Here is a 272-nt window from a genome sequence, read left to right on the forward strand (position 1 = left end):
GGTTCCTCGGGAGGTGTTTGGGCAGGCCCTTCGACCCGATATTTTACACCAGGTAAATAAAAAAATAAAAAATAAAAAAAATAAAAAAATAAATAAAAAATAAATAAAAAATAAAATAAATAAAAATAAATATATAAATAAATAAATAAATAAATAAATAAATAAATTAAATAGTGAATAGAATGAAATAAAATAAAATAAAATTTATAATATAATATAATATAATATAATATAATATAATATAATATAATATAATATAATATAATATAATA

The sequence above is a fragment of the Eimeria mitis genome, genomic scaffold (assembly GCF_000499745.2).
Source record: "Eimeria mitis Houghton genomic scaffold, Emh_scaff1017, whole genome shotgun sequence".
In the NCBI taxonomy this organism is placed as follows: Eukaryota; Apicomplexa; class Conoidasida; order Eucoccidiorida; family Eimeriidae; genus Eimeria; species Eimeria mitis.